Genomic DNA, 27,077 nt, shown 5'->3' with positions numbered 1-27,077 from the left:
GAGAATGGTATTCAATAAAGTTACATAGATCACTATATGGATTAAAACAATCAGGACGGATGTGCTACAATTACCTGAGTGGATATTTATTGAAAGAAGGATATCAAAATAATCCTTCTGTATTTTTATAAAAAAAAAAAATCACAATCAGGATTTGCTTTTATAACTGTATATCTTGATGACTTGAATATAATTAGAACTCTTGAAGATCTTTCTGATAAGCACCCGCGATGCTTGTTGGATGCAAAGCTAGAGGTCATTCTAGGATCATTGCAAACACTCACAAAGAAAGCTACTTAGATCGAACTTAGAATCTATGATGGTCACTCTTAGATCCTAAGACAACTCACTCCAGAATTAGCTTGATCAAGACTAATCCAATGAATTGATTTAAATATCAAATTTAAAGCAAGATTTGAAAGAAAAAGACAACACCAAAGGGTTGAATAAGCACAAGCTTTTTACTATTCATAATATGAGTTTTGAAGAATATTAAAAGCCATTTTATAGGCCAAATGGTCGTGGATAAACCAAGAAACTCAAAAGTCATTCAAATACAATTAATTGTAAATTGTAGAAAATAACACCTAGAAACTTGAAACTTAATTGCATACTAAATTATAAGTCAAAATGCAAAACTAGGAATGTAGAAAGTCTTCAAATTGCCTTAAATATATCCTCTAGAAGGCGGCAAAGTAGTTATGCATGTTTGACAAGGTTTGACATCACATTTTCCCATGCAGTGCATACTTGAAAGCATTTTCTTCACAAAATCTGCACACTTTTTTTTACCACCATGTCATCTTCCAAACTATAGGGCTTTTCCCTTGCCATCTTCATGTCATTCTCTTCTTTACTCATCGAATTGATATAAAACTTTGGTCTTAAAATTATTTGTCGGTTCTTGTGAATTTGCTAGTTTTTGAAGATGTAATGTGAATGCCTCTTGAATCTTCTTTGTTTTGCTTCTTGTAATTAGTCCTTTAGGTACATGCAATGGTTCAATGGTTGAATTCACATCATCCCCCCTTTCTTTAAAAGGATTTGTCCTCAAATCAAGGTCTTCATTCCCTACATCAAAAGGAGTCAAATCAGCCACATTGAATGTAGAACTTACGTTGTACTCACCTCGAAGATCCAATTTGTAGACATTATCATTGATCCGCTCTATCATTTGAAATGGACCATCTCCTCTTGGTTGAAGTTTAGACATCCTTTGATCTGGAAACCTTTCCTTTTGTAGATGAACCCAAACCCAATCACCGGGTAAAAAAAATCATTTTCTTTCTCCCTTGGTTCTTGCTATTGATAAGCTTTTGATTCTTCTTTTCAATCCTTTCTTTGACTTCTTTATGCAAATTTTTTATTTATTCTACTCTTGAAACAGCTGCGTCACTAGTAAACATATTAGGTGGCAAGGGTGACAAATCTAACGGAGTTAATGGATTAAAGCCATACACAACCTCAAAAGGTGAACAATGAGTGGTGTTATGTATTGCTCTATTGTACAAGCAAACTCTACAAAAGGTAGAGTATCCTCCCAAGACTTGAGATTTTTAGACATTAATGACCTAAGCAAAGTTCCCAAGGTTCTATTAACCACCTCAGTTTGCCCATCGGTTTTTGGGTGACAAGTTGTTGAAAACAAAAGCTTAGTTCCCAATTTACCCCTCAAAACTTTCCAAAAATGACTTAGGGTGTGTTTGGTGCGTGATAAAAGTAGAAAGTTGAGTTGAGTTGAGTTGGTAATTATTATCTGGAGAGTAAATTATTTGGGAGTTAGATTGTCTGTGTTTGTTTGCAGAGTTGAGTTGAGTTGATAATTATTGTCTGCGTTTGTTGTGCAGAGTTGAGTTGAGTTAAGTTGGGGATCTGATGCAGTTTTTTATGAATGGGATTAGTTCTATTTTTTTCTGTTTGTTTTTTATTTCAGTTCTATTTTTTTCAGTTTGTTTTTTGTTTCATTCTTTTATTTTTTTTAGTTTTATGCTTTGCTATTGTTGATTAATTTTCAAATATACACGTATTTTCTCAAATCATTTATGACATAAACTAGACAATCTCAATTTTTTCTCAATTTGTAGAACATAATAGATTATTTTTCATATATTCTTTTCAAAAACTGTAATAATTCTAATTCTCTTCAATCGGTAAAATATACCAACAAAATATATTTCATCTTGCTGCTCAATTAATTGGTATATTGTATATTATATGTATATATATTGAATGTATGTATATATATTGAAGGTAATTATCCCAATTACTAATTGGTATATTGTATGTATATATATTGAATCTTGCTAACTTAACATTATTATTTCACATATCATACAATTTATTTTTATATAATATGGATAGTATATTTGTAATTGAAATTGTACATAGGATAATTACCTTTCATTTGATTATGATGGTGAGAATGTAATGTAGTACAGTAACATTTTTCATAAGATCACAAAAATAATATGAACTGACCAAATATGTGGCCATTTCCAAAAAAAATTCACAAAATATATGTTCTTTTTGATACTTATAATATCCGTGTCATAATATAAACACAAAAATTGCATGTCATGACGTATGCAAAAGTTATCATTCTTTTCGACATGATAGTCCATTGTCCATTTGCTGTTATCCAAAAGAACTATAAATAAAATACAGGGGTGTGATCAGTCTACATGTTTCTTCCTAATAGACGGAGGCAGTACCTCTTCCGTGCATGTTCTGGTACTACAAGGAAGCAATCTGTCTTTTGAATGTCTATGACAAGGAGGTCAATAAGGGTGACCTGATCATCCTCATCCAAGCCATCAATGTTGTATATGGAATTTACTACTTCCTTCTGACACCCAAACTCCAGCTCATACTTCTCCTTTTGCTACGATACAAGTCTACCCATGTGTGTGTTCTGCATTTCAACAGTCGATCTCATGATGTCGACCATTTCAGCTTGGAATGATGACCTCATCTTCTTGCTACCTCAAGATGACTCGGCAGGTACACTCGTTCTGCCTGTAGATTGCTCTGCTGGCTCTTCATCTATTCCATCTTGATTTAATGGTGATTCTGTCTGGCGAACCTAGGTGTGTGACAGTCCTGTGATCAAGTCGAATCTCATTTTCAAACTCTCTGAATGCATTCGTCGCTAATCACGTATGGGTCCTCATTTGATTGTTCTCCCTACTACATCTGGTTCTTTCTCAAATACAGTGAGAGTTCTCTCATAATGTGCGGAATGGCTTGTTCCAACATTCCTTTCATATTGGATGACTCTGCATTGATACACATACACATTATTAATATTTATTATTATAAACATGTACCCGCAAATTTTTTTTTCTAGAATCTACCCGAACCCAAAGATAAAAAATCTCCCTTCGAGCTGGAACACATTTGACTCCTCTTTACAAGCAGAACGCCCGACTGACTTAACAATCCTAATACTGCGTTGATATTGTTTCTTCAGACTCCTCATCTTGCACTCAATTGGTGTTCTGATTCAGTGCGCACCCGCAGCACTTTCTCATACAGAATTCACTCCAAGTGTTGTAGGTATCCTGGTCGAAAACGCTCCCATTATCTCAGAACCTCCAACGGTCTCCACCAAATACAATAGGGCTTCACCAACTTAGTTTCCTCACCTTCGACCATACGTGTTTAGACCTCTTATCATTACCTGTCATTATGTTGCATGCATACGTTTGTTGAATGAAAAGATGCTATAAATTAAACACACGCACAAATGAAGGATAAACTGCTGAAATTATATGTTCCAATTTAACTTGTTCACACAGAGTCTTGGCACAAAACATTTTTCACAACATACTTGAAATGTTCCATAATTAAAATTCCATTCAGTAGTAAAAGAAAAGTAAGCAATGAACATTGAATAAATCAGGCTCTTTTGCCATTGAGTAAACATTTCGACCGCTAAGTCATTTCCTGGACTTGGTCCATTCCTCGATGATTCAACAAATTTCGATATAATTCCCCATCAAGACCAACTGATGCAGAATTCTCCTCATCGGGCACGTCAAGCATTGCACCGATTCCCATCTCCCTTGTGATCAAGTTTGTGAATAAGGCAACATGCAGTTATTGTTCGACATTGGACTTGTATTGGGTAGAATGATTTTCCCCTAAGAATAGCCCACCGCCCCTTTTAGCACCCAAACGCTTCGCTCGTAACATTCCTTGCTAAAGAATGTTTCATGTTGAAAAATTCTCTTGCAGTTGTCAGTGTGTTTCCTGCTCCACGCAAATCGGAGAAATGGTTACGTTCCCCTCTGTACGACATCAATAATCTTCAGCGTTGGGGTATCCAGCATCACATAGTAATAGTATCCTTGTACACGTTTCGAAATTCATGCACATAGTGTTGTGGCATGTACGCATATTTAAATAATGTATAAGGTTATTATAATACCCTTTGGAACCCTCAATCTATATGGTCGCGAAACCACATCCCTAAGAACCCTTGAATCGGCTGCAGACTCTTCCCACCCTGGCAAAACGAAGACGAACTCCCCATTTTGATCACACACCGCAAGAACATTTGTGGCAATCTCTCCCTTTCTCTTCCTATATCGAGGTCGATCGACAACACTAATATTCACTTTAATGTATGTGTCGTCTAGTGCACCTAGATAATTCTATTTCTCTCAAGTGATCAGAATGAATTAAAAAAAATCTATCGTTGCATGCATATTTATGACGTATTCATATAAAAAACTGAGTACATTTTGTACCTGAAACCACTTCCATCTTCCATCGGTGCATGTATTTGTGATCGGTTCTGGGTTTCTTAACAAAACAGTGTGAAGTTGTAAGACTGCCCTAAGAACTGCGTTGAAATATCTCGAAACTGTCTCATCAGACCTCGAAAAGTTTCTATGTACCACTCGATTCTTGATATCGTGTGCAAGAATGTGTAGGAATATCACAACCATCTCTTCGATGACCATACATCTTGTTGGTTCCAAACAACTTATCGACTGTAGAATATTACATAGAATCATAAAGGTACGTCTATCCATTCGTGTGCTTTCACAACATGCCAAGCCACTCTCGTAAATGAGGCGAAAGAAGGTCAACTGTCTAATGCAGTGCCTAGCATATGTCGGTTGTCTCTCTATCCTTCGGTAGTTGTTCAATAACGTGGTTAGTGTTATGAACAACTGTATTTGAGAGTGCAAAATAATTCTCATGATCGAAAAGAGGTTTTCAACAGTATCCATCTTTATAGGGAAAGGGATACACAAGTTGTTCCTAAAAGGATAAGGTACTTGGCGGATTATGTTTCATGATTAAGAAAGAATAGCAAATGATGTCAAGCATCGGTACTGGGTATATTGGGTTATAATTTAGATTTATGGTGTTATTTCCCAATGTACCTATAATAATCTAAAAATACATGTTTTCAAGGGCTTAATGGGTTTTTTTTCCCCTAAGGATAGGGTTAAGGGTATTTTAGTTAAGTCTTTTTAAGGGCTTAATGGGATTTTTTTTTCCTCTCTTTCTTATTCTTCTTATTTTTTTTTCCTAGATTGGTTTATGAACAATTTGTATCAGCTTCTAAAAACATTGTTGTCATACTCCTAGTTCTTAGGACAACAAATTTTCACCGAAAGATGTGTTAAAACGATGTATATAGAAAGAAATCTGCATTTTTCCATACTTTCAAAACTTGGTGAACCGATTGTATGAATATTGGTACAATATTTTTTTAATTCTTATGTCACTAATTAGAAACTATATTTTTCAAAAATTAAACATTGGTTATAATATTAATACCATCGTTTTATTACAGTTACATAATTTCAAAAAAAATTCAATTTTGATTGTGAAACGATAGTAAGACGTACTAAAATTAATCCTGAAACTAGCTTGATAATAACACACAAAAATGTATAGAATATGTTCTTATTGAAGCTGAAAAAAAAAAAAGAATTGAAATGAACATATTATTAGATAAAAAAAATTACATAACAGTACTATTTCACCAATAATTCATCAAAAATTTGAGAAGTATCAGATTAAAAAATATAATGTCGCCAACAATTAATAAAAAATTTGTGAACTAATATTCCAAAAAAATGTGACTAACAATTAACAAATAACATATTTTCATAAAAAAGAATAAAAAAAAGAACTCCCCAACTTCAGTAAAAAAGGAGATACTTCGAACGTGAAAATAACAAACCTCCTCAAACTAATTAGGAATGATTTGTGCAACTAGTTTGGACCCTACAAGAAACACAAAATAATGATAGTTAGATTAGAAATAAATAAAATAAATTGAACTAAGGAGTAATCAACAAAATAAATGAACTAAAGAGTAACACTAAAAAGCATACATTTTTTTAAGGTTTAGCATCAACAGCACTATATCAAAGAAAGACAGTGGAGAGAGAAGATAGTGGAAAAATATAAAAAAGTATGAGTGGGAAGTCGTCATAAATAGAAGAGGGAGAAAGAAGTGATTGTTGGAGAGATTGGGTGCATTTAAACAAATCATTAATTAAAGAGTGAAATTAATTAAAATTATGTCAGTTGAAAGTAAGTAGCAGTCATTAGTAAAGTCAGGGTGGTTCAGCCAGAGTAAAGTCAAGGTGGTTCAGCCAGAATAAAGTCAAGTAAATACAAAATACTAAAAAAACAATGAACCAAATATGAACAAATACATGATAGATGAACCAATCATACCAAAATATGACAGTAGAATGAAACCAACAAAAATGACAAGAATGAATGACTTTGAACATAAATAAAGATAGATCGTCCTTGGAAGAAATCCAACAAAACAATGAACCAAATCATTCAATATCAAATTTTGTAAAACTAAAAGTAAACTATGAACGAAAAAAAATATTTATATAATATAACAAAAAAATATAAATTGGCTACAAATTTGAAATGAAAATCATATTAGAGGATAAAGAAAAAATACATGTAAACAAAGAACAAGATAAATATGAAAACATGAGGGAAGAAATCAAAATAGAACAAAAATCCGAAAAAAAAAATAGTAGCAGAAAGAAAATGGAAGAAGATTAAGAAACCGAACAGCAGGGAATGGCGTAAAAAACACCCGAACGGCGAATCCAAACTGATCTGGGCGAATCCTCTAAACTTGTCTGAGCGAAACTTAACACCCGAATGGCGAATCCAACTGATCTGGGCAAATCAAAGGTTTGACGATAAAAAAAAAAAAAAAAAAAAAAAAAAAAAAAGAAAAAGAATCAAATCTGGATTAAACAAAAAGTGAGGGAAGAGAGAAAGAAATGAAAATAGAAACCAAAGGTTTAAAAAAAAAATTAGACCTGGATCCAAACGACAAAGATGAGGAAAGAGAAAAAAAAATGAAAATATATTGATTTTTAAGGTTAGTTTTGAGTGGGTAAAAAAGGGAGTTTTAAGTGGGTAAAAAAGGGTCTTAATAACCCATAGGTTTTCTTTATGGGTTTAACAAACATGGGTAATAAATACCCACCCAACCCAACAACTCATACCCATTTATCAAACACCTCCTTAAAAATTTTGCATCTCTATCACTAACAATGATCTTAGGAATTTCATGTAATCTAACCACGTCCCTAAAGAAAAGATTAGCTATATTAATAGCATCATCTGTTTTATTACATGGCATGAAATGTGTCATTTTACTAAACCTATCAACTACCACAAAAATGCTATCATGATGTCTCCTAGTCTTTGGTAGTCCTAAAATAAAATCCATGCTAATGTCAACCCAAGGTTCACTAGAAACATCTAAAGGTGTATAAAGACCATGTGGTTGTGTCTTAGACTTAGCCTCCTTACATTTGAAACATTGTTTGCACACTTTATTCACATCCTTTCTCATTTTCAACCAATAAAAATGTTCAGCCAACATGTTATATGTTTTAAATTCCCCAAAATGCCCCATTAATCCTCCCCCAGGAGCTTCCTTCACAAGCAACTCTCGAATGGAACACTTAGGAATACAATTTTTTCCTTTCCTAAAAAGCATTTCATCAAACACAATATAATCATGCACGTTTTTCCCTTCTAAACATTGAATATACACATCATGAAATTCAGATGTCTCTACTTTGTACAAATCAATCATGTGTTTAAAACCAAGAATTTTTGCACTAAGGGAAGAAAATAATGCATACCTTCTTGATAATGCATCAACCACCACATTATCCTTACCTTTCTTGTGATGAATGACATATGGAAATGTCTCAATGAACTCTACCCATTTGCATGCCTCTTGTTCAACTTTTTTTGGCTTTTGAGGTACTTCAAGCTTTCATGATTCGTGTGGATGACAAACTCTTTTGGCCACAAGTAATGTTGCCAAACTTGCAAAGCCCTTACAAGTGCATGTAATTCCTTATCATATGTGGGGTAGCTAAGTTGTGCTCCATTTAGCTTCTCACTAAAGAACATGATTGGCCTTTTTTCTTGCATCAAAACAGCTCCAATCCCTATCCCACTTGCATCACATTCAATTTCAAAAGATTAGTCAAAGTTAGGTAAAGCAAGGCAAGGTGCATAGTCAATTTATCTTTCAATTCATGAATGCATTTTCTTGCTTTTCTTTCCATTCAAATTTCACATTGCTACTGAAATCCTTAATAAACCTTCTATAAAAACTAGCCAAACCAGATCTCACCTTGGTTGCATTGGTGGGTGTTGGCCACTCTCGAATAGCCTTGACCTTTTCTTCATCAACTTTCACCCCATCCTTTCCAACAATGAATCCTAAGAAATTGACTTGGTCTAGACAAAAACTACACTTTTTGAAATTGGTATAAAGCTTTTCTTCTTTAAGTTTAAGCAAAATTATCTTGACATGCAACATATGTTCATTCAAATTTTTAGAGTAAACAAGAATATCATCAAAGTATACCACAAAAAATTTTCCACTATATTCTCTCAAATATGATTCATTAGCCTCATAAATGTACTTGGTGCATTGGTAAGACCAAATGGCATAACAAGCCACTCATAAAGACCAAATTTTGTTTTGAAAGTTGTTTTCCACTCATCTCCCACATGCATTTGAATTTGATGGTAACCACTTTTAAGATCAATTTTTGAAAACAAGTCTGCACCATGTAATTCATCTAGCATGTCATCCAATCTAGGAATAGGATGTCGATACTTTACCATTATTTTGTTGATGGCTCGACAATCAACACACATCCTCCATGTTCTATCTTTCTTGGGTACTAAAATGATTAGAACCGAACAAGGACTCATGCTTTCTCGAACATAACCTTTATCCATGAGTTCTTCTACTTGCCTTTGGATTTCCTTGGCCTCAATTGGATTGTTCCTGTAGGCTGCCATATTTGGAAGCGTTGCCCCGGGTATGAAGTCAATTTTGTGCTCAATTCCTCTTAAAGGAGGTAAACCCGTAGGCGCATCTTCATTTGGAAACATGTCATTAAATTCCTGCAAAAGAGATTTAAATGCACTGGGCAAACCATCATTAAAGTTAGGTTCAATTACTAAACACATTCCTTTGCACATAAGTACAAAGTTTAGTGCTTCGAATGAAAACATATTCCTCTCTTCCCCCCTTCTCATAACCAAATTCACACTCTTTCTTTTTCCTCAAAATCACTCTTTTTTCTCTCTTGGTTTTCACTCACCTTTTGCCCCTCACTTTTCTCCTTTTTTTCCGCTCTTCTCCTTTAAATTACTTTCTTCTCGCCTCTCTTGATCCTCAAATTATTTTCTTTTCTTTTCTAATTTCACTTGATCACATTATACTTCATATGGAGATAATGGAAGCAAAGTAAACTTCTTCCCATTCCAAGTAAATGTGTACTTGTTCAACAAACCATCATATATGATTTCTCTATCATATTGCCAAGGTCGGCCCAGTAACATATCACTCTCATGCATAGGTACTACATCGCAAAGAACCTCATCCTTATATCTTCTCAAAGTATAAGAAATAAGAACTTGGGAGTTTACCTTCAATTCTCCTTTATTTGTTAACCATTGAAGTTTATATAGTTTTGGATGTGGACGAGTAGTGAGCTGCAATCTTTTTACAAGAAAACTACTTACTACATTTGTACAACTCCCACTATCAATCACCAAGCTACATGAGGTTCCTTCAATCAAGCACCTTGTGTGAAATAAGCTCTCCCTTTGATCTTCAACCTTCTCCTCCTTGATTTTCACATTAAGTACTCTTCTTGCAACTAAGGATATGGAGTTACCTTCTTCAATGTATTCATCATCAAAGGCTTCGGATTCTTCCTCAAGGCTGCCACCTTGTTCATCACATTCATCTTCTGAATCAATAATTCCATTTGTTATGACCATGACTTTTTTATTGACACAATCTTTGCTCATATGCCCAAATCCTTTGCACTTCCAACATTGAATGGAGCTAGATTTCTCTCTTTCCTCTTCTGAAGCTTCATTCCTTTTAGTATAGGTGCTTCCGACTTCCACTCTTTTAGGAGCCACAAACTTCCCTTTTGCTTCACCCTTATTCACAAAACTATCATTGTTCCAAACATTAGAATTTGAAAAGGTATTAGCTTTAGAATTATACCTCTTTGAATGTTCCTTTTCTTCTCTCAATTGTTCTTCAATTTTGATTGCATAATGATACATATCTTCCAAGTATAGTTGTTGATATCTATCAACGATATGAGCAATTTCTCGATTTAAACCTCCAAGGAATCTAGACATGGTGTCTTCTTCTTCTTCTCGAATATTTGCTCTTTCTATCAAAGTTTCCATCTCTTGATAATATTCAGCTACACTTTTTGTTCCTTGCCTCAAAACTTGCAATTTAGTTCTCAAATCTCTTTCATAATGTTTTGGAACATACCTCTTTCTCATGGCTTCTTTAAGTTCTTCCTAAGTTTCAATGGGATTGTCACACCCCGCACCAGATTATCCTCCTAACCTAGACGGAATAGTGACTGCAGCAGTTACCAACTTTTTTGCTGGCACTTACTGCCTATTTTACCTGTTAAAGATTGCTCAAAACCCTGAATACATACAAATGAACTCAGAACTTAACACATTTATATTACAGGGTTTCACATCATTATTCATACATGAATATTACAACTTAGTGAGCCCCATCTAGAATACTAGTCACTAGTCAGACACATGTGTACTAACTAACACCGATCTTCAATTACGCTTCCTTTAACCTGTTTCTTTGAGTGGCAGAGCAGCAACAGAAAAGTTTTCTAGGAACTGACCGCTACCTGGAAAGGAAAACATTTGAAAATGTGAGCTAGAAGCCCAGTGAGTGACTTAATAAAACGTAAAACTCATGCTTAAACTGAAAGCTTGAAAACATAATACTGGAACTTAAAATACACCAAGAAAACGTGTACATAAAACCTTTTAAACCATTGTATCTGCATCCTGAATCTTAGTTGAGAATGAATATTCACTGCTCTAATTCCCAACGTCAAGCCATGGCCAGATGAGACCTCTACTTCGACCTGTTCATGTTAAACTATGGCTAGAAGAGATTTCTACGTCGATCTCTTTAAATATACTGATGGCATCTCAAGCAACATCTTTAAAACATAAACGTTGTTAACAACTCTTAAACATCAATAATCATCATTATTCCCTAGTTGAGAACGAGCATACACTGCTCTAGCTCCCAACGTCTATTATCGGCCAAGAGACCCATACCTCGACCTCTCATTCAGACCTACCTACATACACATGGAGTTTGCTATATACCGTCAACACCTTAGGTACATTTATTCAGATACCTACTCTACCTTCAGTATCCCTATTCATTATGTTTAGAAATACCAACGCATGTACCTTGGCAACCTTAGGTATTTAAAACATAGTTCATCAAGCTTCATTCAACCTTAGCTTTAACCATAACGCATGCTCCATACTTTGTGAAATAAGTTGGCTTAAAACATATTGAACTAGCTTGTAAAACCACTAGTACGCGTTAGACATGGAAAACATACTTGAGAAAACTCATACATTAGTAAACATCATGCATTGATAAACATTCATAAGCATTAGCAATTCCAAACTATCCTTCTAGTCTATGAGAAGATACAACTGTCTTTATCCTTAGTTGAGAGTGAACTACTAAATCTAACCCTCAATGTCAACCTTAGTTGGGGAGAACTCTTTTGCTCAATCCCTCGATGTCATATTACCTACGTGTACGTGGTTATAACTGAGTACCGTTGTACCTTATGTACCTGACTAGGATACCTTTTCATTGTCCTTTAGTATCCTCAGGTACTTGACTAGGATACCTTCTCATTGTCCTTCAGTATCCTTAGGTACTTCTGCTCAGATACCTTCTCAAATGTCCTTCAGTATCGAGATGTTAAGAAACCTTCTCAACGTTCTTCGATATCAAATTGGTCGGATACCTTCTCAAAAGTCCTTCGGTATCAAATTGGCCAGGTACCTTCTCAAGTGTCCTTCGGTACCTAATTAGTGAGATACTTTCTCAACGTCCTTCGGTATCAATTATGTATTTTATAACAACAAATTAAGTTCTATAGCCTAGTATTACACAAGAGCTATTCCATTGTCACTCATTTACACAAGAATTCGTCCTCCCGTAACCTTCCTTTAGAAAGCATATATCAAATCAGAACATAGCTTTTGTAACGGTTACACAACATACCTTGGCCTGTGTTACACACATACAATCCGGGAGATATGCACTAAATTATTCTTCAACAATTTGTTACTTGAAGAAATGTAAATACATTGTTAATGTCATTGTGCTTTACTTGATCATATACGTGTGAATATTAAAAAACTTAAAGTTTACTTAGTCACTCACAGTTCGTTGGCCTCTTAACGTGTTATACACCTCTCCTAGCTCTTCTTTGCCTGAAAGAACATAATCCCCAGTTAAACTACTTAGAATTCTTAGCAAAATGCCTCAAATAGTTCATTTACTAATGCAACATTTATCAACAAAAACAATATTTCTAGCGAGAAAATCATCAGGAGCTGTCTCTTATACACATCTAGATGTGTATAAGAGACAGCTCTCGCTCACTCTCGCTCTTGAGCTGCCTGCTTAATCTTCCTAAGCAGTTGTCTGCTTATGCCCAGATCCTCTGTTATAACTTCAAAAATTCATAACTCAAAATCCAGCCCTCTTTTGAAGAAACTTCCTTCTACAAACATGTTTAGAATTGAGTTAGAAACATTACCTTAAAATTTTAGCTCAAAATGCCTCGTCATTTAATCTAGAGATTAAAAAATTTATCATTGGTCCAAATTCAAGCAGTTGCCTGCTTGTTCAACAATTCCCAGTTCAACCTTCAAAATTATATAACTCGACTTCCACACTTCATCTTAAAAAGTTTCATTCTACAAAATTGTTTATAACTACAATATTACCTCAAAATTTTAGCTCAAAACGCTTTGTAATTCGTCCTGGAGCTTCAATTCTTCACTGATAGCCTAGATTCACCCAAGAAACGAACCCTTCGTCTTTATTTTGCCTCTCTGGCTTTATTCCGGCGAGTTTTCCTTCCAACAGCCCAGCCACAGAAAATAGACACACAGAGCTTTCGAATACCACTAAAATTACACAAATAAATTAAGTAATCTGTCCAAACCGACCCAATGAATTCAACCTTCTTGCTTATATTACCGCCCAAAATCCAGCATGAACCCTCCTTGTGCCACCTGGCCCACTATTGGTGATGAAGGGCTAGGATTTAGCAAATTTCCTTTTGTAACTTCACTCATAATATTATTTCAGCACTACTCCTCATTAGATGACATGGTCCCATTCATATGCTTATTATGCATTCCATCTTCTATCCTTTCTGAGACATGGCATTATTTAGCTCATTAAGAGACATCACATTACTTAAAGTAATTAGGATTTGGGTTTTACAGGGATTCCCCTCTTTCCTTCTCTTGGATTTGAGATGTTAATACCAATTTCCTGCATGGTTAGTGAATTCGGAAATGGCAAGTCTCATCTTCTTATTCTCATTGAATGTGTTGCAATCAAACACATGTTCTATCTTCCTTTCCCATTCCAAGTATGCCTCCGCATCCGACGTTCCACAAAATGGTGGGATTTTGAGCTTGACTCCACTATCTCTATCTTCATGGATTCTTTCTCCTCGTCTAGGGTGCATATTATTTCTTCCTCTTCCTCTCATGTTTCCTCTTCCTCCAATTTGTCTTTCTTGTTCAACTAAGTCAATTACTCCCTCGTCTTCTTGTAAGACTCGTGCCTTTCTTTCTTACCTATCTTCCCTCATCATTTCCATCATGCCTTGAATGGCTTGAAGAATAGCCATACTAGTATCTTGTACTTGTGGTACTCCTTCACCCTGTGACATTTTAAAGTTAGTAATAAAAGGACCTCACCATACTTCTCACCAATTTCACTCAAGGACACTCATGTTTATCACTCAAGGGTAGGCTTTTGGTACTAGGTCAAAGATGTAAGGGTTGGCTTATATTTTTTATGCAATCTCACTAAAAGTTTGATAAAAACCAATTCAAAATGATCAACTCTCACAAGCTAAGACTAGAGTAACTAAACTTAGGCTAAAAATAAAACAAATCAGGATTTTTTTTTTCAAATGAATGACAAGAAACTTTCATGTGCTTTGGATCTTTGATTTCTTTTCTTCTTTTTTCTTTCTACTGCTTTTTTTCTTTTTTCTTTTTTTCTTGCTGACTTCTTTTTTTCCCTTATGCTTCAAGAGCTGATTTGAAGAAGTTTTCAAGATAAGTTGTAGTATTTCTTGTTACAAGATGTAAGCAATTGCTATGGAGAAAAAAAATTGAAATAAAGTAAAGATAACACCTCTAAAGTCGGCCAAGAACGATGAACAAATGCTTTGATACCAAATGATAAGCGCCCACGATGCTTGTTAGATGCAAAGCTAGAGGTCCTAAGATCCTTGCAAACACTCACAAAGAAAGCTACTTAGATCAAACTTAGAATCTATGATGGTCACTCTTAGATCCTAAGACAACTCAATCCAGAATTAGCTTGATCAAGACTAATCCAATGAATTGATTTAAATATCAAATCTAACGCAAGATTTGAAAGAAAAAGACAACACCAAAGGGTTGAATAAGCACAAGCTTTTTACTATTCATAATCTGAGTTTTGAAGAACATTACAAGCCATTTTATAGGCCAAATGGTCGTGGATAAACCAAGAAACTCAAAAGTCATTCAAATACAATTAATTGCAAATAGTAGAAAATAACACCTAGAAACTTGAAACTTAATTACATACTAAATTATAAGTCAAAATGCAAAACTAGGAATGTAGAAAGTCTTCAAATTGCCTTAAATATCTCATCTAGAAGGCGACAAAGTAGTTATGCACGTTTGACAAGGTTTGACATCACATTTCCCCATGCAGTGCACACTTGACAGCATTTTCTTCACAAAATCTGCACACTTTTTTTGACCACCGTGTCATCTTCTAAACTATAGGACTTTTCCCATGTCATCTTCATGTCATTCTCTTCTTGACTCATCGAACTAATATTATATAAAAATTTGGTCTCAAAATTATTTTTCGGTTCTTATGAATTTGCTAGTTTTTTAAGATGTACTGTGAATGCCTCTTGAATCTTCTTTGCCTTGCTTCTTGTAATTGGTCCTTTAGGTACATGCAATGGTTCAATGGTTACATTCACATCACTTTCAAAAGCAATAGAATATCTTAAGAAAGAATTTGAGATGAAAGATCTCGAAAAAAAAATTTGCCTTGGTTTGCAAATTGAGCATTTAGCAGATGGAATATTTATTCATCAATCAACTTGTACAGGAAAAATTTTGAAAATATTTTATATGGACAAAGCACGTCCATTAAATATTCCAATGGAAGTCTGTTCATTGGATATAAAGAAAAATATATTTCGACCTCAAGAAGATGATGACGAACTTCTTGGTTCTGAAGTATCATATCTCAATGCAATTGATGCACTTATGTATCTTGCTAATAATACAATACCAGATATTGCATTTTCAGTAAATTTATTAGCAAGATATAGTTCTTCTCCAACAAAAAGACATTGGAACGAAATCAAGTGTATACTTCGTTATCTTCGAGGAACAACTGATATGAGTTTGTTTTATTCAAATAAATTAAATTTTGATCTAGTTGGTTATGCAAATTCTGGATATTTATCTGATCCACACAAAGCTAAATCTCAAACTAGTTATTTATTCACATATGGAGGAACTGCTATATCATGGCGATCGGTGAAACAAACCATAATGGTCACTTCCTCAAATCATGTTGAAATTCTTACAACTCACGAGGCTAGTCGAGAATGTGTATGGCTAAGGTCAATGACTCAGCACATTCGTAAAACATGTGGCTTGTCTTCTAATAAAAATCCTCAAACAATATTATACGAAGACAACACAACTTGTATAGCCTAAATCAAAAGATGATATATTAAAGAAGATAGAACAAAACATATTTCACCGAAGCTTTTCTACACTCATGATCTTGAAGAAAATCGTGACATCACTGTACAATAAATTTATTTTAAGGATAATCTGACAGACTTATTTACAAAGGCATTACCAATCGCAACTTTTGAAAAATTGGTATACAACATTGGAATGCGGTGACTTATAGATCTTAAGTCATATTTTCGTGAGGGGAGCAAATATATTGTATTTTTTTAGGAGTATGTATTATATGAAATATATACTCTTTATTATATGAAATATCTCTTTTTCCTTCACTAGGGTTTTTTTCCCATTGGGTTTTTAGGTTTTAACGAGGCATATTTCATATATATATAATGGGTATCTAAAGGGGAGTATTAAAAATATTATAGAAAATAGATGCCCATTAGATGTTCATGTTTAGTGTCCGTTGATCATGTGTCATGCCCTCATTTTCCAAAGTATTATCCATGTGTCTTGTAAATACTCATTCTTAGTGTCTATGTAAACCACCTCCTACTTGCCTGCATATAAATAGCTACCTTTGGTGGATTTTGAAATATACACATTGGGCAAATTCCATATAAATTGGAGAAAGTGGAGAAATTTGAGAATTTTCTCTTTTCTTATTTTGTTAATTTATTATATTTACTTATTTATATATTATGTTTTATTTATTTTAATATTTATTTATTTTATTATTATATTATATTTTATTACCATCCATATTCCCATTGTGCTCCTCAAATTCACAACAAAAACTAAAAAGGCATAAGAAGAATTTAAAGTTACTTGTCAATGGTATGCGTAATCTTGATGAGTGACAAATCATTTTGTAGCTTTAACTCTAAAATTAATGTATGTATATGTATATATGTATATGTGTGGGTGTGAAAGTGAAAATTAAGTAAAAAAAAAAAGTTACTTTTTTTAATAGAATATCATTGAGGTTGAAAATTTATGTAAATGTTGACAGAGAAAAACCTTTCAATAGGTGTAGACTAATGCACTGCTTTTTTTTTTTTTTAATGTGCAATCTAAAACATAGTTTCCATTTGTATTTAATATTTTGAAATAGTAAAATTTTTTTTTTAGTTTTGCTCGTGTATTACCACATGCATTTGTTCGTATATTTTTTATTTTAAAAAATTAATTTTAAATGATTTGGGTGAAAAAATTAAACAAGATGTATTTAGAAACATTATATATATATTTTTTTAAAATGTTAAAATTATGTGAAAATTTATTAAATACTGAACAATAAATTTTTATTTGTCAATTTTGATTTTGAACAATAAATTTTTATTTGTCAATTTTGATTTTTTTAATCACTTAACATTTTAATAATTCAGGTTCAAATCAAAATATTTTAATAATTCATGGATGTATTTGTTCGCACGAGGTTTCCGGGGAAACTTAATTTGTGGAGTTAAACTTGAGTTGGTATTGATGTAAATGTTGACTTGATGCATTGTGGCTCAATCACTAACACTTATCCTCTGATTCTCTCTTGGCTGAATGGATGCGCTTGACTTGAAGAAGCGAAGCGCCGAACGTTCTTGAAGTAGAAGTCTTGGAAATCTTAGTGGAAAAGTCTTTATATCTTTAGGAGACTTGTGTCTTCAAGGAGTGTGCAGCTTTAGGAGTTTAGGAGTCTTCTACTTGTTGGTGAATTCTCTCTAGGTTCTTAGGAATGTAGAATTGCTCCCACACAAATGAGGGGAGCTCCTCTATTTATAAAATTCTCTAGTAGACTTCATGGGCTTGGGTTTGGTTGGTCTATGGGCCTGGTCCATGGACTCGATTAGTTGGATTTGAGTTTGATTTGACATTTAGGTCAAATTCAACCTATTTTTGGGCTTATTTAGACTTTAACCCCAATAATAATATCAAATTGGGACAAATTAATCTTACCTGATTCAGCGGTCATAATGAAACCACGTGGCATCATTAGAATTTGTCTTCAACTTCAATTTGGGACACATGTCAACTCTTGATTGGTCCTAAATTTGATGATTTGGAACTTTGTCATGAATAACGTGGCAATTTGTGATTGGTCCAAAAATTTCTCATGATATCCCTTTTCAAGATTTATGCACATATATGGGTGGATGAATCTCGAAAAATATAAAATTGGAATCGAAATTCAAATATATCTGTTCTTGAATTTCATCTCAATTATTGTGTCAGTCAAACTATGAATTTAGTACATAAGTTTAACTTGCATTTGGGACAAAATTTGGAATATAGCCAAATTTTAATTTGAGATTTTACCGCCCAATTTGATTTGAAAATAGGGATAAGAACCTAAATTTGGATTAATTTGATATAAAATTTGGAAGTTGCCCAAATTTGAATTTTACATCAATTTGAGATTTTATCCTCAATTTAATTTGACTTGAGGATAAAAGTCTAAATTTGGATGATTTAGATTTGGGATAAATTTTGGAATATGGCCAAATATTATTTTGAAATAAATTTGAGATTTTGCCTTGAATTTGACTTGGATAAAGGATAAAAACTAAATTTGATTTTAATATGAGATGAAATTTGGAATATGACCAAATTTTAACTTGACATTCTATTCACAATTTAATATCAAAGTTGAACAATTTAAGGTTGGATAAGATCTGAAATGTGGCAAAATTTTAATTTAAAATAAATTTGAGATTCTACCCTCAATTTGGTTTGGATGGAGGATAAAAGCTAAATTTGATTTGAATATGAGATAAAATTTGGAATACGGCCAAATTTTAATTTGAAATAAATTTGAGATTTTACCCTCAATTTGATTTGGGGAGGATAAAACCTAAATTTGATTTGAATATGAGATAAAATTTGGAATATGATCAAATTTTAATTTGAGATGAATTTGAGATAGAATTTGGAATATGCCCAAATTTAAAATTGATGTAAATGGATTTTGATATCATTTGATTTAAGGCTAATCCATTCAAACCCACCAAGTGTTAAATCTCATAGGGTGCTATAGTTTGTAAACATTATTGAACAAACTCATTGTGTATTTAATAAAATGTATGATATTTTATTAATTGTCTATAAAATATTTGATATTTTATTAATTATCTATAAAACATTATATATTAGTTGCATTAACCACAAATCAATAAACTAACATTCAAGGTTATCTTTGTAACTTAAACATGTATGTAGAGATATACGGGTGGATCTGTTGGCTTTTTGGCCCTTAATCTCAAATTAATTAATTAATCAATATTTTGATGATAACAAACTCAATTTTTAATTACTGAAAATCTTAGTGTTTTAATTTGTCCATAGCGTAGAACTCGGAACAACGATTCCAACACCTCTTGAATCACTCAAATCGGAGCTAAAACGAAGATGATATGACCGAAACAAGTCTATAGAGAAAATATCGTGACGTGGCATAACGAGACCATTTGCATATAGACATGTGGCAGCATATTGGTTGAATGGTGGATCATTAAAAGATTAACATATGATGGACTTTTGATTTTTGGATTGATTTAAAATTAAAAAGAATGAATTTAAAAAGAAATTTAAAAGGAAAATAAATTTAATATTATTTTATGTTTGTGTCTAACGGCTAGTTTTTTACACATGGTATATTTTTTTATTTTTGGATTGACTTTAAAGAGAATAAATTTAAAAAGAAAATGAATTAATAATTATTATTTGTTTTGTGTCTAACGGCAATTTTTGACACATGGTATGTTTTTTTTATTTTTTGGATTAATTTTAAAAAAGAAAATGAATTTCAAAAGAAAAGGAATTTAATATTATATTTCTAACGACTAGTTTAGTTTAAAATCTCCACCATTGATTTTTCTTTTCCAAAATCTAATGGTCCAAATTAAGTGTGGTTTCTAAAAATTTTTCCATCTCTATATAAACCATCTTCCTCTCCAAATTTTAAACCAACAAATTTTACATTTCATAATCTTCCAAAACTCAAAAGTTTCATTGTTGCTCTCTCTAAGTTCCCAATTTTTTTTTCTTTTCATCTTATTCTTGAGGGAGTATTATTGTATTGTGAGGATAAATATGTTGAGTGCTTAAAGTTGTAAATCCACTCTAGTGAGAGTTGTATTGTGTTCTTCAAAAATTCCAACATTTGTAACGGTTTGATCTTAAACCGTGGAAAGGATCGGATTTGCTCTTGAACTTATAAAAGGAGCGGTGGTGTAACGGTTGGGCTCTAATCCGTGGAAAGAGTCAGAAAGATTTTATTCAAGTTCCCAAGAGGCGCTTGAGGAGTGGAGTAGGTCGAGTTTGACCGAACCACTATAAAAATTATGGTGTCTTCTTCTCTAACTCTTTTTTTTATTATTATTTTTGCAATTAATTTAAGCAATTTATTGTATGTTTTAGTTTGTTCTTATTTATTTGCTAAATTTTGATAGAATTAAATTATTACACTTTTTGTCATCTTATTTGTTGCATAAATTAAAATTTTCTTATTATTTATAAAAAATGTATTAATTAGTTTAATTGGGTTAATTTAGAAAAAAAAGTTTAATTAAACCCTATTCACCCCCTCCTCTAGGGTTGTCATATCGATTCAACAGGATCATGTTTAAGTGATAACCTAAATAGTCTGTAGTAGATGGATAAGACTGAGTACCTTATCCTAGTGACACTACGAGTATGGCACGCTTAGTAGGTGTTACAATTATTGTAAAGTGCTACAAATTATCTGATCCTGATCATTCATGTATAGACATGTGAGTAGGGATATTCTATACAAAGGAGTTTTTATAAGATCGAACCATGAAATTTTCAGTCTCATTATATAACGTCGTCCATAATAGAGATTTACATTTCACTAGGACGACCATAGGTAACATGACCTGAATCCTAAGTGAGTTGTGAACTACTGCCTATGAGAGCTGTCCTTTGATTTGTTTGGGTAAAAGTGGTCAGATCGCCGACTCAACAAGCCTACCATTTTGGGATTCGTTTGATTGGGGAGCTGGAAACACAGCTACACAAGATGGAATTCACTCCTTCTCCGAGGCAGGGATAAGTAGATAAATTACTCCCTTAAGGGCTAATTCCGGGTCTTGAACAATGTGGCGCCACACCCTCTCCTGGCTCAAGAGGGGTTTAGTCATAGTTGGACTATGATCTATTGTTTATCAGAGGGATCAGTGGTACTTAAGAATTCTAACTACAAGGCAAAATGGTAATTTGACCTAGCTGTACTTATGAGCAATTTGTGAAGGGTTATCGTACTGTTGATTGGTTATATCCAATGGACATAGAAATATATCTATAGTGCGAAGAGTGCAGTTGTCGGTCTTTAGTGGAGTGTTCGACAGTTAATGGATGGTGAATAATGTAATTAAAGAGTTTAATTAATTATTCATGTATTGTTGGAGCTTTAAGCTACAGGTCCATGAGTTGCTCTTGGTAGCTCAATATGATTATTGATAATAAGTTTTTGAATTAATTTGAATTGTTCAAATTAAAAGAGGGTTTTAATTATATATGATATAATTAAGTTGTTTCAATTATATGTGATATAATTGTCATAATGTATTTGATACATTATAGCTTAATGGGAGGAAACAAATATTCAAATGAGATTCAAATATAGTTTCTGTGAATTGGATTCGTAGTTGTTAAATTTAATATAAATATGATTTATATTAAATGACATATAAAAGAGAAAAGAAACTATAGTTTATATTGTATGTGATACAATATTAACACTATAGGTTATATGTTATATTTGATATAACATATAATTTAATATAAATAAGATATNTATATATATATATATATATATATAATATGATAAGTTAGTTATCATATTTATATTTATATTATTATTATTATTTTAATAATAAGGGAAAGAGTTACAACTCCCTTCCCCTTTTTTTCTCTCCACCCACATAATTGGGTGGTGGTTATTTTTGGCAAGTAGAAAAGAAAATGTTTCTTCTTCTTCTTACTAAGGCTATTGATCGAATTAGACACTAAAGAAAAAACAACAGAAGAGTTCTGTGTGTTTGAGTTTTTAAGAGAGTTCTCAATCCTTCCTCCTAAACATTAAGTTTTCCCTCAAATCTAAAATAGTCAGAGCCCACCACTCCTGGGTTTTCACCCTAAGAATACCCCTGAAAGTACTAAGAAACATTTTTGGTAGTGTTCATTTGTGCTCGAGGTTAATCTTGAAGAAAGTCTTCAAGTTGTTCGTGAACTGTTTGAGGGAAAACGTGAAGAAAGATCTTCAAATGTGAGGTTTATTGAAACCCTTTTTAAAGCATGTTGTAATTTGGAATTAAATGCATATCTTGTTTATTGTTTACTGTAAAATTTATATTAAATGAAAATGGAATTTGGTCAATTCACTTCCGCTCAAGGTTCTCTTCTCTAAAGAGTTCCTTCACCAAGAATCTTAAATTCAAATTTAAAATATAAGATATTTTGATTCAAATCTTATCAAAATCTTTTAGAGATAAGATTCTAGTAGGAAATCCAAATTAAATTAAGAATTTGAGTCTATCTTGGCCTCTATAAATAGGGCTCACCACATACATCTTTCTCATTGTCATCTTCCATTCCTACTCCATTATCTTCTTTCTGTTCTTCTTTCTCTGTTTTTTTTTCTTCCTTATTTTTTTTTTCTTTTTCTCCTTTCTTTTCTTTTTCTTTTCTTCTTCTTCTTCTTTTTTTTTTCCTCTTTTCTTTTCCTTTTCACCTATGTTATTTTTTGTTTCTTTTTTCTTTTGTTTTGTTTCTATTTTTTTTTTCTTCTTTTCTGTTTAACTAACTTGCCCTCTTGCCTTTTTGACATGAGTTAGAATTACTACCAACTTGCATTTTAAAGAGCCAAAAGGTGGGCCCTTTTTCCGTTATTTTTTCATATATATATGTACATATATTCATATATTAGTAGGGGCATTTGATATGTGACTATCAGCTCCGCCAGCAACAATTTGACTCCTGCTAGACGCAGCCTCTATGTGGGCGACTATGTAGCCTACATGGGTGGTCGCCAGCTCGACCAACAACAATTTGACTCCTGCTACACACAGTCCCTATGTGGGTGACTGTGTAGCCTACAAGGGTGGTCACCAGCTTCGCCAACAACGATCTGACTCCTGCTAGATACAGCCCCTATATGGGCGACTGTTTAGCCTGTAGGGGTGGTCGCCAGCTTTGCCAACAACGATCTGGCTCCTGCTAAACATATCCCCTATGTGGGCGACTGTATAGCTTGTAGGGGTGGTCGTCAGTTCCACCAACAATGATCTGACTCCTGCTAGACACAAACCCTATGTGGGCGACTATGTAGCCTGCAGTGGTGGTTACCAGCTCTGCCAACAACGATCTGACTTCTACTAGACATAGCCCCTATGTGGGCGATTGTGTAGCCTGTAGAGGTGGTCGCCAGCTCTGCCAACAACGATATGACTCTTGCTAGACACAACCCCTATGTGGCGACTGTGTAGCTTGCAGGGGTTTTCACGAACCCTACCAATAACGATCTGACTCCTGCTAGACACAACCCTATATGGGTGACTATGTAGCCTGCAAGGGTGGTCGCTAGCTCCGCCAACAACGATCTGACTTCTATTAGACATAGGCTCGATGTGGGCAACTATGTAGCCTACAATGGTCAAGTCATGACGTAGTTCAACAAAATATTTATTTTTCATGTGACTGAACTTAAATTTCTTTAAGTTGCCTACGTACCCTTTATAATGACAGGGATCAAGTCATAACGTAGTTCATACAACGTTTTTTTTTTAGGGTCGTTCACCTTTTAAGCTCATGCGGGCCAGGAGCAGCATGCAATTTACGCTCTTGTGATGAGAAGCTTCTACATTTAAATTTCAGAAGCTTTAATTTCATCATTGCTTTGATCATCCACTTCATTTGTAGGATTCGTCAATATGATGAGTTTTGGCTTCACCATCAAGAAACTTTTTGCATTTACATCAACAGACAACTTCCTTTTCATGCATGAAAAGACACGATGGTGAATCTTCTCATCGTTGTTTTCTTCATGAAATGATGTTGCCTTCAAAATTTTCATTCTTCTTTTATGTCGATTGCTTGTTGTCTTGAGACGATCAAAAGAAGATGTTGAAAGTTGATCTTTCTTTGATGTGAAAATACTTAGCCTCTTGAAAGCTGAAACTTGAGTTACAGTAGACGTTGGACATTGGTTTTCTTCTTTTATCGTGGCCATACTCAATCTTTGGAAGATTGAAGATCGAGTAGTTGAAGGCTTGATACGATCTAAGAATTCTTTGCTTAATTTATTTTGAATCATCAACTTCTTTAGTAGTTATATGATTGTTGTCAACTTTCGTTATGCTGACAGTGTGACCTACAATAACTTCTGATACTTCATCTGGATGATTATCAAGGAAGCTTATTGGGAGAAATTCTGTTAAAGTTACTGGTTGTCGAAGTTTAGGGAAGTCCTTGTCTTCTTCTTTATCAAACTTAGGCTTCAATGCCATCTTTTTTCCTTTCTTTTTATGAGTCTTGTTCCTTCTTCTATAGTTTTTATAGGAGCGCAATTCTTTTTGGGTGGAATTTGGTTGTCTTCTCTTTCAACGAGTCATGAGGATTCACCCTTTGTCGTTATCTTCAACAAGCTCATCTTTCTTCTGAGAGTCTGTCGTTTGAATCTCTTGTTGGAACCGAACAACTATAGGCTCGAAGGTTCTAAACTGAATCATGCTTTCTCTTTGATCATGAGACGCATATGGCATTGGAACACTTGAAGTTGTCACTATTATAGTGTGATTTGTTTGAGCTACTTCATCCAAATCTAGCTCAATCTTCTTTTCATGAGCCAACTTCAGAATTAGCTCTTTCAACACGAAACACTTTTCCACTAGGTGGCTAATGACCCAATGATACTTGCAGTAGTTAGGATCATCTACTTTTCCTACTTATTCCAGTTGCGTGCATTCTAGTAGCTGAATAAGTTTCTTCTTTAGTAGTTGCTTCAGCATGTCTGCAACATCAAAATCAAGGAATGGCCGTCATCATACTTTCTTTCAAACTTTGTTTCTTTTTCTTTGGAGAAAAATTCCAGCGGGGTCGTATTTATGACCATAGATTCTGTTATGGAACTATTCAAAATCTTTTCAGTGCCTTTGATTTCTTTCTTATCCTTTCTCTCTTCAAAGAGTAGGAAATATTTAGTTCCCCTATTGCCGATGCTCAGCTTCATATCATGAGCGTGTGTTGCCAGCTCCTCAAATATACAAGGCTTTATCCCTTGTAGAATGTAGAGAAGTTCCCAGTACATGCCTTGGGTGCATATTTCCACTACAGATAATTCAGTGAGTCTATCTCTTTGCAATCTAGACTCAAAGCTCTCCATCATTTAATGTAATCGATGACTGGCTCTCCCTTCCACTGTTTGGTGTTCGTCAACTTCATCATGCTAACAGTGCTCCTTGTGCTATAGAAGTAGTTCAGGAACTCCCTTTCTACTGTTCCCAACTGTCAATCACTTCTGGTTCTAAATCAATGTACTAGTCAAAAGCGTTCCCTTTTAAGGTTCTGATAAATTTCTTGACTAGCAAGTCTCCTTTAGTTCCTGTGTTTTTGCAAGTTTCAATGAAATGAGCAACATGTTATTTTGGATTTCCTTTTCCATCGAACTGCTGGAACTTTGGAGGTTGGTACCCAGCTGACATTCTCAAGTTATTGATTCTTTTGGTGTACGGCTCGGAGTACAAAAAAGAAGTTTGCAACGGTCCTCGGTACTAAGCTCTTATGAAGTTTGTGATCATACCCTGCAGCTATTGAACTGACAGGGAAGTAATAGACGTGGATTGTGGTTACTGACTTTCTTGCAAGACACTATTTCCTTTATCATTGGCTTTGGCAGCAGGAGTTTAACTTGTCTCTGCAATTTTTCGAGCCTTCATTTGATCTCTTAAGGTGGCGATTTCTTGATCTCGCTCCTCAATAACTTTCACTAGGAGATATATTTTCTTTTCCATCTCTACCATGGCTGACTCAGCCGTTACGTCAATCATCATGATAAACACTACATCAAAGTGTGATTCTTTCTCTGATGGACCAAAAGTAGAAACATAGTTGTCAAGCAAGAGATTTTCTCTGATGACAATCCCGCCTTTAAGAGATTCCATCAGTTGTTCCCAGAGTTTCCCCGAATAACAGAGCATATGTAAATGTCGCTTGCGATGATAACTTTGGATCTAGCTTTTTTTGATGCCATTGATTTGTTTGGATGTTGAGAGAAAGATGAGAGGTAGAGAAGTCCTAACCAAGCGTACCAATTTGTTCGCACGAGGTTTTTGAAAAAACTTAATTTGTGGAGTTGAACTTGAGTTGGTGTTGATGTAAATGTTGACTTGATGTGTTGTGGCTTAATCTCTAACACTTGATCTTCTGATTCTCTCTTTGTTGAATGGATGCACTTGAAGAAGTAAAGCATCGAACATTCTTGAAGTATAAGTCGGAAGAGTCTTTATATTTTCAAGAGACTTGTGTCTTCAAGGAATGTGCAGCTTCAGAAGTTTAGGAGTTTTCTGCTTGTTGGTGAATTCTCTCTAGGCTCTCTGGAATGTAGAATTGCTCCCCACAAATGAGGAGAGCTCTTCTATTTATAGAGTTCTCTGGTGGACTTC

The 27,077-nt window shown here is 34.0% G+C and overlaps 1 pseudogene; it reads right to left on the bottom strand.

The window, feature by feature from the left end:
- Nucleotides 1-853: 853 nt before the first annotated feature.
- On the bottom strand, nucleotides 854-24,923 carry LOC120090609 (annotated as a pseudogene).
- Nucleotides 24,924-27,077: the final 2,154 nt, after the last annotated feature.

Source organism: Benincasa hispida, chromosome 11 (genome assembly GCF_009727055.1).
Source record: "Benincasa hispida cultivar B227 chromosome 11, ASM972705v1, whole genome shotgun sequence".
Lineage (NCBI taxonomy): Eukaryota > Viridiplantae > Streptophyta > Magnoliopsida > Cucurbitales > Cucurbitaceae > Benincasa > Benincasa hispida.
The sequence above is the reverse complement of the archived record's forward strand: the minus strand, read 5'-3'. Positions and strand labels throughout refer to the sequence as shown.